The 12,423-nt window shown below is 39.7% G+C and overlaps 1 long non-coding RNA gene across 1 annotated transcript in view; it reads right to left on the bottom strand.

Annotated features, from left to right (window-relative positions):
• Positions 1-12,423, bottom strand: part of LOC109439629 (uncharacterized) — a 45,641-nt gene that overhangs the window by 13,161 nt on the left and 20,057 nt on the right. The window contains exon 2 of the long non-coding RNA XR_012498091.1: positions 672-778. This is a non-coding gene — a long non-coding RNA (uncharacterized LOC109439629). The remainder of the gene's footprint in view (positions 1-671; positions 779-12,423) is intronic.

The raw sequence follows: 12,423 nt of genomic DNA, 5'->3' as shown, positions 1-12,423 counted from the left end.
ACTTATTGAGCAACTTCTCCGTGCCAGGCATTTAAAAAGTGTATCACACATATGAACTCATTTAATCGTCAGAACAATGCTATGAAATAGGTATTATTATGTTCTCATTTTGAGGATAGGGAGTGTGGGGACAGAGCCAGGAGTGCAGTTTTCAGGCTCTCGGCCTCACGTGGAAAGGTGCTGGCTCGGGTAGTAAGTGGCCTTCAACTGTGATTGGATGGCCATCAGCTGTGGCTAGTTGGCCGTCAGCTGTAACCAGTGAGCCATTGGCCACTAATATAACTGCCATGGCTACGCTAGCAGCAAATGGTGGCTGAGCTAGCAAGTGCAGGTTGCAGAGAGGCAGATTGCAGTTAGCAAGTGAGGTTGGTTGGCAGAGAAGTGGAAGGCAGGTTGCAGATCGTGTGGCTCCTGCTTCCTGTGTCTCCAACCCAGCCGCCAGCAAGAATATAGTGGTATGACTCCCCTATCTATGGCTCTGTGGGTGTTCCGTTTTGGCCTCACCATGTCCTGCGTTCTTGTGCGGGGAGCGGGAGCTGAGGCCCCGCATGACACCCCGCATGACAGGGAGACTAAGGCACAGGGAGGTTAACTCACAACTAATGAAAGATATGAGCTTAGCGGTAACAAAATACAGTCTCTCTTAGGCAGTGTCTTCTTTAGATATTTACCCAGAAGGCAACAATCTTAGTCCCAGAGACATAATCACAGAGACACGGGATCTCCTCCTATAATGCACATGTAACTCGGTGTGCTGGGAAACCGGCTCACTGGCTCCCTGCAAAAGAAAAAAAAAAAAGCCCTGATTATTGGTTTCACCCCAACTTCACATATTGGAATCCTAATGCCCGGCGTGATGGGTTAGCAGCTGGGGGTGATTAGGCCTTGAAGGTGGTTGTCGTGCGGGAGACCCTGCTCGCTGCACCATTTTTCAGGCAGGGCGGCCTGCGGGGTCTCTGCTCCCGCTTCCCACACAAGAATGCAGGATATGGTGAGGCCAAAAAGGAACACCCACAGAGCCATAGGTAGGGGAGTCATACCACTATGGTCTCACTGGAGGCTGGGCCCACCGGACGCGCGACCTGCCATCCGCCTTTCCACCAACCGACCGACCGACTCTCCTCCACTCTCCTCGACTCTGTTCCTCTACTCTCTTCCACTCTCCTCGGCAGTCCTCGGCTCTCCTCGGCTTTCCTCGGCTCTCCTCCGTAGCCGCAGCAGTTATACCAGCAGCCAATTGGCGAACCGGCCACAGCCGACGGCCAATCAGCCACAGCCCACGGCCATCCACTACCCAAGCCAGCACCTTTCCACGTGAGGCCGAGAACCTGTAAACCACCCTCTGGGGCTCTGTCCCCACAGTGGTGCCCTCTTGAATGTGATTAGTTTTTATAAAAGATCCCACGGGGCTCCTGAGCCACGTCCACCATTCGAGCATAGAAGGAGGTATCTTTGACCATACTGGCAACCTGATCTCAGACTTCCAGCCTCCAGAACTGTGAGAACTAAATTTCTGTTGTTTATAAGCCAGGACCCACCCTGGTATCTTGCTTTAACAGCTTAAACAGACTAAGATATAGCCTTGGTCAATTTCTGTGGTATAAACAACCCCACCAGCGTCCACTACAAGCTACCAAAGTGAATTCACCGAACGCCTAGTTGAGAAGAGATGAGCATATTCAGATCTCATGAGCCTGTGGCTCCAGCACACCGCTGGCTGGTGAAAACTGCTGTTGTGCTCAAGGTGACATGTACGCCATGGAGGTAATGATCCACTCTTGAGATAGTGTTAAAACATGAAGTCATTTTATTTTCAGCTGTTTTATAAAACTCAGTGTGAATTAAAACTGTTTTAGATATGTTCATGTTCAATCACTGCATATTAAGAATAATGTAGTCATATTTATTTGGGGGATGTGTTTCACTGATGATAATCAGGCTTGTCTGGAATGAGGTAATCACACAGCAGCTGGAGAGGAGAGAGGGGAGGCTGAAAAAGTGCAACCACTCATGATAGCCAATAGATAAATGCGGTGAGTCAGATACCAGCCATTTTCAAAACCATAGTTCCTTAGGCTATTTTGCAGTCAATAGTTACTAAGATGCTACTTAGCAACTTGGGAGTTTTGGGTTTTGATCCAAATCAGAATTTCCTGTGTCTCTTACAGAATATTGTCACCTCCAGAGTTCATTCATTAGGCATTTAGGGAGGAGTGGCCATTTGGAATGGCCACCCCCTTAGCGGATCCCTGTCAACTGAACCAGAAACAAAGGGGAAAGACAAGCAGCACTTCCCCGGAGTGGAACCGAGGCCGAGCTCACAGGCCTTCTGTACTGTTTGCTTCTGTCCAAGCTCCCTCTTCTGGGTCCTACCTGTCCCTTCTCTACTACCAACGTAAGTGACTGTCTTGATTATCAAAGCTGCCTCACCACTAAAAACATTTTACAAGTACATGTGCACAGGTACACACTATTACGATGCATTCTGCTTGTCATGTGGGGTGTCACACAGGAGACCCTGCTCGCTGCACCATGTGTCATGCAGGGTGGCCTGCGGGGTCTCTGGTCCCGCTCCGCACATAAGAATATAGGACACGGTGAGGCCAAAAAGGAACACCCACAGAGCCATAGATAGGGGAGTCATACCACTATAGTCTCACTGGAGGCTGGATTCACACGACGTGCGACCTGCTCTCTGCTTTTCTGCCAACCAACTGACTCCCCATTTGCTAGCTGTAATCTGCCTCTCTGCAATCTGCAATCCATACTCCTCAGTCACCATCTTCTTCCTAGCCCCCATTTTCTGCTAGCATAGCCATGGCAGTTATATTAGTGGCCAATGGCTCACTGGTTACAGCTGACGGCCAACTAGCCACAGCTGATGGCCATCCAATCACAGTTGATGGCCATTTACTACCTGAGCCAGCACCTTTCCACGTGAGGCCAAGAGCCTGGAAACTGCAACCCTGGCTCTGTCCCCACACTGCTTTTCCTTTTCTTCTGCAAAACACGTACATGAATAATAAAATCAAAGCTTTCTGTCATTAGCTCACTATATTCTTTTTCTTCTTATTATCCTTCCCCCCGCTCCCCACAACCCCAAAACTGTTTGTTTCCATAGGTAATATAAAATTCCACTGGGGAAATATGAATATCTCCGAACACTTTTTCTACATTAAAAAAAATTGTTAAAGCTTGGCTTGATTGTTGCTGGGGAGAGGTAATCCAGTAAGACAAAGATTTTTAGGGATCTTTTTGACAGTCATGCCTTTAAAAATCTCTATTAATCACCCAAACAAAAACGATAACAACCCCATTCTACAAAAAGGCAGGTCAACAGATAGAGACTGGGAAAGCTTGTGAAGGCTTTTTCTTCCCATCCACTGGTTTGGTGCCTGCGTGCTCTTCTCTCTGAAGAGACTGGTCTGAGAAGAGGGATTTGCTAGCTGTTCTGGACATAAATAAACCTGGATGGAGAGAGAACTTCCTTTGCAACTCCTTTGCCTTTTCCACTTTTTTATTTTCTTTTCCCTTCAGTATTTTTGTAGGAAAGGAAAAGGCCTCAAACCTTATTCTTATAAATGAATGATGTTGAAAGTCTTGCCAGATCATTGGTCCTGGGTCAAGAAACAAACAAACCCAAACCTTCACAGGTAAAAATACTTTTATCTTTCAAACAGAGACCATTGAAATTTGCTCCACAAACAGGTGGAATGAATAAACCAAATAAACCCAAATGTATCAGATTCAACAAAAAGAATATATATATATTAGATACCAATCCCTATGCTAAAAATCTGAGAATCCAAATTTGAATAAAATACAGATCCTGCCCTTTGGCAGTTTGCAGTCTTAATTTACTAATCACAGTTTACTAATTGTGATTAAATTTCTTTATTTCAGGTATTAATGTTAATCTATAATAATATGAAATCCTTCAAGCAAGGCTTTAAATAAGAGTGGCATGTAGCCATATCATAGATATAATAGAAGGTAATCGAACATTTCCAGGTATTGTTATAAGTTTTATTATCTATTCCATACCAATCTGATTAGGAATCTGAAACACAGAAAAAACAACTTCTAGGGCAAGATTTAATTTTGAGCTGAAAAAGGAAAAGAAAAAGAAAAGTTCTGTTTCACCTACCTTCTGTCCATGTCTGATGTTTCATTCAAATCTCTTCTATGAAGCCATCTTTTTCATTCCCAGTGTAAATTAACCTCCTCTTTTTTAATCTGCATAATTAACATTAATGCGTTCCATATATATTTTAATCCAGTGATTGTTATTCAGATGGTTCCCTGCTAAGGGTCTGGCTGCATGCCACTTGAAAAAGTTGAAAATCGAGAGATATGGTGGAAAGAAAAGCATGTTTATTCAGAATGCCAGCATCTGGGAGAATGGCAGACTCCTGTCCAAAGGCCATCTCTCCGTTCCTAGATCGGTCAGAAGGTTTTATGGGTACACAAGAAGAACAAAGGAAAGGGGGACTCGGTGAGGCAGGTCCAAGGGCTGACATCACTCCCTGGGGTCTGGTCTGTTTTAAGGTAATGTTTTCTCCGGACTCGGATTTGGCCATCGCGGCCTGGGGCTTTATGGGTAAAAACTGCAAGGAAATCAGGTGTCCAGGTGCCTGAGGAGTAGGAAATTGTTCTTTTCAGGTTAGGATTCTGTTAATTAAATGGATTAGTGAAGTGTGGGTAGCTTGAGAAAGGGAACAAAACACAGTCCTTAAGTTAATCAGTGAGGAGAGAAACAGAAAACAGCTGAATATCAGGGTGGATCAAACTGCAAGCTAGCTACGTCTAACTGCATTATCGATTCCCTGAATTTCACCCTTATATTCCCCCAATCAGGGCAATCCCCAGAGAGTTTCAGAGAAGTATGCTATCACTGGCATAGTGCAGTTCAACTTCCATTGGTTCCAATACAAATTCTCTTCTTATTTGGCCTATGGTAAGGAGAAAAGCAAAAGAAAAATGTTTGTGAAGCACATGCCCTTAGTAAGCACTCAATGCATGACAGCTAATATAAATAAATACGAGGTAGTAGCTTGGGGGAGGAGGGTCATCGCTTTGTGAGGGCTGTAAATGTCTAACTAGTATGTTGCTTTGTACACCTGAAACTAATAAATAATAATTATTATTATTATTATTATTATTATTATAATCAGAGATTAAAAAAAGGTGTTGGGAAGTCTCTTTGCCCCTGGGACTTTTCCTCAACATCCAGAGTCTATGCCTTATATCCTGATAATCAGTTATTCCCAGAGACATCGAATCTAGTCATAAATAGTCAGAGTTGGAGAGGCCCGCTGAAATAATTCAATTCCACAGTCTTTATTTTTAACCTCTGAACCAATTTAGGGTTTGTAGCTAAAGCAATTTGTACACTTTTGTGGGGTTCAATTGTACTGCCTTACCCAGCGGTTTTAAGGTTCAGCGAGAGAACCTAGGGGAACCCCAAGGACAGTTACTCACATACTAGTCACTTAATAAACCATTGCTATTATCATTAAAATAGTAGTAAACAAGTCAGCTGATTTTGAATTCAGTTCAGTGCTCCTTTCCTGCCTCTTAAAATGCACAGTCCTTATAAAAATATAGTTAATAACAGCTAGGAAGAATAACACATTACTGTTGATAATCTTTGCATGCATTAAGTAAGACAAGTTTAATCATACTGACCAGCAAATCAGAAGATAGTATATCATCTTCTGACATATGTGGTTATAGAGTCAGACCTTTGTTAGGAATCAGATTTGCCCACTGTGAGAGTAGGACAATGCTATAATGAACTTTATAATATAACTTTGCCCTTGGTACTCTCTGTTTAAAAAAAAAGGTAGAAAGGGTACTTGGTAAAGAAATATAAGATATGCTAGGAAATATAATTAGTATACTGGTTTTAAGAATTAGTATTCCAAAAAAGTAGCTCCAAATCAACAAGAGAAGGTCTAAACTAAATACAAATTTCTGCATTTAGGTTAAAAAAAATAAATTGCGAAGATGTAGGATGGTGTTAGAACTGGCTTGCCAGCAGTTCATTTAGAAAGAACCTAGGTTTTCAGTTGAAAACCAATTCGATAAAACCCAATAATATGACACAGCCACTTTGGAAAACCACCCAGTCATATGATGTTGAAGGGCTTTAAACAAGAAGCACAGGATGTAAGAATGCCATTTCTTTACACGGGTCAGTTCTCATCTGATACAACGCACCTCAAGTTCACTGTGCCACAACTTAAGATGGATGCCCGGATAACTGAGATGGTTTTGGAAGACAGCAGCTACAGTATTTGGTAAAATGGGAATCACAATTTACCAAGAACGGTTGAGGAAAACCATGTCTGTATGGGCATTCACCCTGGATGTTGGATGTTACTGGTACAATAATGTTTCTCAACACCCCCAAAATACTTGCATCATACAACAATAAGTAATCATTTAGGTCATGTGTTGTGGTTTGGCTGGAGGTTTGCTGGTCTAGGCTGGGTTTGCTGGGGTTTCTCTTCTATGCTATGGATGGATCTGGGCTTGGCCCTCATGAGGTTGGGGCTCCCCACATGTTCCTTCTGGAACTCAGACTGAGGGTGCGGCAGCTGCTTGGGGAAGCTCTTCCCATGGCAATGGCAAGAGAGCAAGTGGGAAACACATAGTCCTCTTCGTGTGTAGGCTTAGAAGTGGCGTTATTCTGTTAGCTAGAGCAAGACAAGTAAGTGATGGCGAGGAATCAGGAAAACAGACTCAGCTGCTTTTTTGAGATGGATTGAAACATCACCCACTGTGAACACAGGGAGGCGAAGGATTATAGCCAAGAATGCACTCTACCACACTCGGGATGGATATTGATACAGGGACATTACCTTCATAAAGAAAGGCTGATATTGTTGGAACAGTTTTTCCCTGCGAGCTCAGCCGTTAGAGGCTTTCCCGTCCCCCTCTCTCCTCTGATATCTTATTGGAGCAGTTTTCCTGTGAGCCCAGCTGTTAGAGGCTTTCCTGTCAGAGCAGTTTTCGAGCGATCACAGCTGTTAGGGACGGACCTCCCCGGCACCCTGGCCAGCTTTAACCAATCCCTTAGTGCCGCAATAGCAATGGCGCGAATTCTCCTGGAAGCCTAACCCTATAAAACAAAGCGCCTGATCCCAGTAAGTGCTCAGTCTTTTTGGGAACGATCCCGCTGAACCTGCCGGCAAAATAAAGCTGTGTTCTCCCTGATCGCTGTGTGCCACTTGAGTTTCTCGATCTCCGCCATTTTCCACAACAATATGTGGAAGAAAGCTGGATGTATTATATGTGGCTTCACAAAGCCTATTACGTAGTGATCAATGTATGTAAATGGAGACTACAGGGAAGGAGAAGTTACTTCACTTTAAAAGTTTCCTAATAAGCTGCAGTGTTATAAAATGAAGTATTTGGGACGCAATATGATATTAGTACAAAGAGCCCAGTTTTGGGAATTTGACAGGAGTCAGTTCAAAGCTTGGACCTTTGACCTAGTGAGTTATAATAGAAAGTCCTGGGCAAGGTAAACATTATGAGTCCTAGTTTCTTTATTTGTAATATGAGGATAAAACTATCCACCTCATTTGATAATGTTTACAAAGTACCTAATATAGACACCTGCCTAGAGCAACTGCTCTGTATTGTGGCGATTATTATTAGAAACAGATTACAGTTAGTACTGGTCAGGTGTCCCCTGCTTAGCCCTTCAAACACCTCTCTTGCTTCTTTCACACATCTTCTATAACTCAATCTTACTGAATATTATGTAATACAAGCCTATTACTTATACTTGGATACCAAGTCAAAAAGTTCTGAAACCAAAATTGTTTCCTTTAATTCGGTGTCTGAAATCATTAGGCAACAAAACTCTGATCTAAAATGATAAGAAGCTATTTATAGCTATGTATATCCTGTTGAGTGTAGCTATTCATATATTTCAATATAATAACATTAATACATATTTTTGGTCCAGATGACACTGAAGGTGATATGCAATATATAGAATATACATTGTATTATCTTTCAAAAATACAAATAATTCTGAATATAAAGTATCTCATCCACATTTTGCCCAATACCTTCCTGTTTCCCATTGAGGGGTGTCTCCAATTCTAAACTAATGTGCTGAGGAGAAATAACTGACATGCTGACATGACCTGATCTTAATAAATGGTAAGCAGGTTTCAGTTACTAACCGGGACACTTCCTTACGTTCTCTTGGGAGACTCCTCATACAAATGACTAGGGGAAATGGTTTTCCTAACTCTTCTCATTAGAGTCTTATAAAAAGTATTTTAATGGTAATTTTTTAAATAAAAATTAATTATTTAGGCAAGTACTTTAGTTATCATTGAAATTAACCTTAAATTAATAAAAATAATTAACAAATGCAATGAATACATATTGAATAGTTTGAGAAAACATACAGTTTCCTTCCTAAAGCTAACAACAGTTATCCTACATGCCTAAAATAAATATGCCAGACGAGAACAACAACAAAAATAGTGTGTATCAAGAGCTGGATTCTCACTCTGTTGAGATAACTTTAAACAATACCAAACCCACTGTTTATGCATGCAAAGGTCTGTAGATGGCATGAAAATACAGCTAACTTGTAGAATAACTGTGGGAAATATCTCAAATCCAATAACCATCTGTAAATTCAATCTCATTGTTGACTATAGTTTGAGACATAAGAGAATTGAATTATACAATAACGGTGAGTCACTTTATAGCGAATAGTGCCACTTAAATGAATAGGACAAGCTGTTATATACTTAATGTTATAACTTTTATTAAATTACTGGGTAACTGCCGTGCCTTACACTTACATTTTCATGAGAAGGGTTTCTTTCTGCACATTCTTAATATCACATTAAACTTACAGCCTAAAAACAATAGTTAATGTAAAATGATTTCTTTTTTTTCTTTCTTGCTTAGAAATGTTCTTTGGTTAGAGCCTTTTGAAAAGCACACAGATAACTCACTACATTCTCATTATATTAAGTGCATATTCTCTCTGGCATGTTCAGGTATATAACAGAAACCTTTTGAAGTAATGAATCGATTTAGCTTTTAGACAGTATTTGTCAGTCTTTATGTCTCAGGCCTCTGGAATCAGCAGATGTGATTTTGAAGCCAACCTTTACTGCTTGAATGAACTTGGGAAAGTTACTTAATATTTTTAAGCTTCAAATTTTCTCTGACTTTAGTGTTGTTGCAAGGATTAAATGAGATAAAGTGGCCTAAGTAATCAGCAGCAGCTAGCACAAAACTTATGTTAGTTATTATAAAGAATTAGTTCCAACTAGCCTCTGAACAACAGAGCAGCAGTTCCTGTCATGTGGGTTCTGATGCCTGAGGAGCTAAGAAGTAGTGCAAGGGGGTCCAAGAACCCATTTATTCACTGCATATTCTACCTTTTTTTACATTAACAAAGCACGAATTGATTTAAAAGCACTACTGTTTTCATAGCAATTTCATGTCATTATATCTTCAAGTAACTGAAACTAATATGTATAATTACTAGATGTTGGGTGTGTGATAAAAATTTTGGATGTTGTGCTGGATCTTTTCTATTTGCCTCCCCATTTCTACTCTTCTCTCCAATCTGTTCAAAACCCCGGGGATGAGAATGGCAACTCCATCTACTGGGTCTCTTGTCCTCTGTCTCTTAATGGGTTCAGCCAATGGAAGCAATGGCAGGAGACTGGAAGGAGAGGTAAGTGAGGTCGGGGGATGAACTCCCTGGAGCTTCCTCCTTGTGGGTTGGCCATGGCTGCCATTCTGAATCAGCTCCTGACAGGAGCCCTCTCTGACAGCTTTCTCTGTCTCCCGTTCCTTCTGAGTTTTGGTGGCAAACACCTTGCCCCAGGGAAACTAGCCCCAGGGGATTGCTGTGTTCCTTGTGGTTTCACTATACTCTGCCACTGAAAATAGTTCCCCTATTAAACTTTCCTCAAATTATGCTAAAATTAAGAGTCTCATTTTTTTCCTCCTACTTTGTAGACACATATTCAAAAAGGGTCTTCATCCTTGCAAATTTTGGGAACTATCAGAGGGAGATATATCTTTGCACTCTTAGCATATTCCTTCATTAATCTGCAGAAAAGAGGATTCTCTTTTTAGGTTGTGTGAGTTTCTCACCTGATTCATGCTTCAAGGAGAGTAAAGGCAACTTTTTTTTTTTCATTTTGCTTATTGCACCAACCTGCAGTTAAAAAAATTTACACTGGAAAATTATAAATTCTTAACATTTTGCATCCAAATTAGATTACTGTTAGAATTAAAGATCAGAATTGGTCTTTTGATTTTCCTTTACAATATTACTACTGTTTCTAAGTTCTGTTCATGAAAAACACTTGTTTCTGCATTTATGATTTGATTCGGTATAAATTCTTGCTTACAATTTGGACATTGAGAAAAACCAAATGGTTGGTAAAATTTTGTGAATTTACATAATTTCAGATTAATTTCTGAAAATGTTAATGACTTTGAAGACTACATTAAAAATGGGGTATCAGAACATGAACAGAATTTAATATTTGGTCCAATTAAAGGTGTTAATCACAGGATGTAACTTGTCTTCAGTCAAACTTCAGGTAATTGAATTCCCTTGGAAACTGCAATACTAGTCCTGCCATTTCAAGCATGCATCATAAATTTGCCAACCTGTTTCTTTACTTTTTCTCCTCATAGACACAGAGCAAGAGAAAATGATGGTTGGAGATTAGTTCTTAATATGTCATTTAGTTGAGCTGCCTCTTAAGGACTTTTTAGTAAAGTTCCTTTTCTGTTCCATTTGAATCTTTCCAGAACTAAAGACACATTACAAGACAAGTGGGGATTAATTAAAATTGTTACAGCTTCTGAACTTCAGGTGAACCTTTTTGTAGGGTTGTTACATCGTGAACTTCCCTTAGACTCTCTATTGAAGATGATATAATTATTCCATTTAAGCACCTGTCAGATTCTACTTTATAATCTCTGTATTCACCTGTGCTGACCAAGTAGTCAATTAAAGACAATTTTCTCGAAAGACTTTTGTTTTTATCTCAGTTCTGCTAAGTCACTGGCAAAATCTATTGTTTTACCTTCAAAATTCTAAATCAGCATTTCTTCTGATTTTGACCATGACAATGGTAAAATAATATTTATATTGTTTGTAAATGATGAAAAGTTTTATGCTCACATAGTTATCTTTATTCTACTTCTTTAGACACTTTCTCCATTTCCCTCCATAAATCCAAACCATACTTTTCAAAGCCCAATTAAAGAGCCACCATTTGAAAAAGAAATAATTCTAGACTGATTCTTGTAGGAAATGAACTGTCTCTCACTTCTAATTCCTAATACTTGATTATTTCATAGTAGTCATTTCGCTTATAATATATTTATTTAAATAGATACACAGCTTGTAAATGACTATTCCTCAAACAAATTATTAGGAGCAAATACTGAAATATATTCAAAAATTTAAAAATAAGCATTGTCACTGTATGGTGTACTTTCTGACATACATAATTATTTAACAAGCTTACTTAACTATTAATCTTACCTTCTGCTGGCATAGTTGGATCAATAGAAATAATCTACAAGTAGGGATTTAACTGAAGCTGGATAGTTTTGTATGTCAACCATAATTATATAGATATAGATATAGATATAGATATAGATATAGATATAGATATAGATATAGATATAGATATAGATATAGATATAGATATATGGTCACGGAATATGGAGTTCAGCATAGGGAATAGAGTCAATGGAATTGCAATAGATATGTACAATGTAAGGGGGCAGTAGTTTAGGGGAGAGGGACACAAATCTGTACTAAGAACCTCTAGCATGCCACATAGTATACTAGTATTGAGGATATGTTTTGGCCAAAACAGGTATTTTTATAATTATTGTAATAAAGAATATTATTTTATAATTATTATAATACAGAATACTAGTATCATTACAACTAATTTCATGACCTGCTTTCTTTATCTTTTTTGGTTTAGCACTAAGATATCTCAGAAAGAGAAAAATATAGTTTGTCAGTAAATATGATACATGTAATTCTGAATATTGTATTTTCCTTGTGGGAGCAGGCTGTTATTTTGTATCCTCACAGTGCAGGTATACATTAGGCCTGACTCATGTATTCAACAATCTAACCAGCGCATACCCTATGAAAGACTCAATGCTAGAGAATGTGAACGATGTGAGGGTGAACCAGACAAGGACTCTGGGCAAGTAGTAAAGGTGATAAGGGATAGTACACAAATGATCCCAGTGTAAGATAGAGAAATAATGATATGGTGCTATTGGAAATCAGAGTAGAAATAGGATATTCCCAAATAAATTAAGGAAAGGCTTTTTGGAAGAGTTAACTTTTGAGCTAGACCTAGAAGGATGGTAAGC

The sequence above is a fragment of the Rhinolophus sinicus genome, linkage group LG07 (assembly GCF_036562045.2).
Source record: "Rhinolophus sinicus isolate RSC01 linkage group LG07, ASM3656204v1, whole genome shotgun sequence".
NCBI classification, from domain to species: Eukaryota; Metazoa; Chordata; class Mammalia; order Chiroptera; family Rhinolophidae; genus Rhinolophus; species Rhinolophus sinicus.
Note: the sequence above shows the minus strand (reverse complement) of the source record. Positions and strands in the feature narration are given on the sequence as shown.